The following is a 2,500-nucleotide window of genomic DNA, read 5'->3' as shown; positions in this document are numbered from 1 at the left end:
ATAACAACCGGAGCGCCGGGTATCTGATACCCCAGTTGGAGGCAGACACTCTAGCCATCTTCCCGAAGCACCTTGCACCTCTGTCGCCGATGTCTTGCGCGTGTTCCGCAAACGTGCCGCGCTCGTCCAGCACCACGCCGAGCAGCTTCGCCACGCCGACGGCCTTCACCGAGTCGCCCCCCAGCCGGATCACCGGCGGACGCTGGAACCTGCCCTTCAATGTTATAGACTGCGTTTTCGAAGACGAAAACGACAGCCTATTCCGCTGGCCCCATTCGAGCGCCAGTTGAAGAGTGGTCGCCGCCTTCCACTCGATGTCCGCCCGGGAGTTCGCCTCGATCAAGACCGTGACGTCGTCCGCGTACGCTACCAGCTCTACTCCTGGGGGCACCGCCATCCGCAACAAATCGTCCACCAGAATGTTCCACAGTGTCGGCCCTAAAACAGAGCCCTGTGGGCAACCCATGGTAGAGTTCTTCCAGACGGACACGTTATTCGCGAACATCCCCACCCTTCTACCGGTAAAGTACGAACACAGCAGTCTATAAACGTTGCGAGGACAACCGCCCTGCTTAAACTTGACCAGGACCATCGGCCACCATGCGTTATCGAACGCGCCCGAGATATCCAATAGGATGGCCTGGACGTACTTGTGGTTCGTCTCTCGCACGACGTCCAATACTCTGCTCAAAGCAGTCACCGTCGACTTCCCGTGCATGAATCCGTGCTGATTGGGCGATATACGGCCGTATAGGCCCGGTGTACACTCGCAGATCAGCCTCTCCAGGATCTTCCCCAGTACCGACAGAAGCGTAACGGGCCTGTACGCTTTCGGGTCCGTGAGTGGTCTCCCATTGCCCTTCGGTATAACAACCAGCCTTCCGATCTTCCAAACGTCTGGAAACACGCCTTCTCGGACACACTTGCTGTAAATATACATCATTTCCGACGCGGCCACATTCCAAACGACCTTGGCAATCCGCGCCGTGATACCGTCTAGCCCCGGACATTTATTAGGTAGGCTCTTCACGATCCTATCGAGTGCTGACCTGTCCACTATGTCCACGTCTTTTCCCGACGGCGCGAAAGCGGCGGCAAGGCGTACCCTTGAGTGGTACGGCGAATCGACCGCCACATCATCGTCCGGGTACATGATCGCCAGAACTCCAGACATCGCTTCCTCCATGTTCGTAGCAAATCCCTGCGATAGCTTCATACCGTTTACTACTCCCGAGGGTGGGCGCACGCGCCCGCTAGCGAGCCGGTACGCCATTCCCCAGGGATCTTCATTCCCAGAGTCGGAAATTCTTCTGTAGTGCTCGGTTTCGGCATTCCGCATTGCCTTCCGGTACCTAGTACGGGCAAGATGAAAGCGTTTTCGCGCAATCTCTTCGCACAGGGCCGCCCGCGCGCCCTTGCCTGTTGCCACTCCCGACGAAATTTATTATGCTGCCTGCGGAGGCCGTCCAGTTCACCCGACCACCACTCGTAGCCCCCATGCCGTTTAGGCTTCACCACCCCCAAACATTTCTCCGCCGAAGTCACGACAGCGGAAGTAAACGCCGAACAAATAGCCTGAGCAGGAGCGTTAAACGTTATCCTGCCCACGCGCAACGTTAAGTCCGAGCGGAACCGGTCCCAATCCACCCCGCGGTCACGAAACCTTATCGGCTCCATGCCCTGTTCACTGCTACGCGCCTGATGCAGTTGTCCCGAGGAACTAGCTGATCCGAGATGGATCACAAACGTAATCAGGCGGTGGTCACTCGCGCTGAGATCGGCGTGCACGGTCCATCCGTCGATCCGAACTCCTCTCGTTCCCAGAGTCGCGTCAATGTTGGAGCTCCCATTCGGTGAACTAAAGGTGTCCGGTTGGCCTTGGACGTTGTGGACCAGGAGACCCCACGACAGCACGAAACTCTCCATAGCCGTCCTACGCTGCTCTGCCACTCTGCCTCTTCCTTCACACTGGTCCTCGCGACTGTACCACAGCTGAGAGTGGGTGTTTGTGTCGACAACCTATGACCACGCATTTTCCTCGAAGCGCTTCCAGCACTCGTTCCAAGTGCTCCAGGTGTGGGGCTATCTCATCCTTGTACTGGAAGTACGCCGACACCACGTACACGGTGTTTTCCCCCCCTCCTAGCTGTGCCACGAAACAGTGAGACGTGCACAAGTTGCGGAGTACGAGCACTGCCAGATCGTCTCTCAGCACGATGATTCCTGCCATTGGGGCCACATCGTGCTGGTACAGGCCCGGCAGCCTAGCTGCCGGGTATTGTTCTTGCACCAGACAGACGCTGAGGTCCAGATTCCTCGCGAGAGCCGGCAGCTCCTTGGTGGCCATCGCCGACCCTTGCAGGTTTACTTGTCCGACCGAGATGTCCGTCTTGTCTCCTCGTGAACCGCCTATGGACCTATAATCCATAGTTGGTTCTTTCTAAGGATCGCTTCTCCGCCGCCTGTCTCGCCGGGCACTGTACCGAAGCGGTTCGGTGGA

The sequence above is a fragment of the Pieris brassicae genome, unplaced genomic scaffold (genome assembly GCF_905147105.1).
Source record: "Pieris brassicae unplaced genomic scaffold, ilPieBrab1.1, whole genome shotgun sequence".
Taxonomy (NCBI): Eukaryota; Metazoa; Arthropoda; class Insecta; order Lepidoptera; family Pieridae; genus Pieris; species Pieris brassicae.
The sequence above is the reverse complement of the archived record's forward strand: the minus strand, read 5'-3'. Positions refer to the sequence as shown.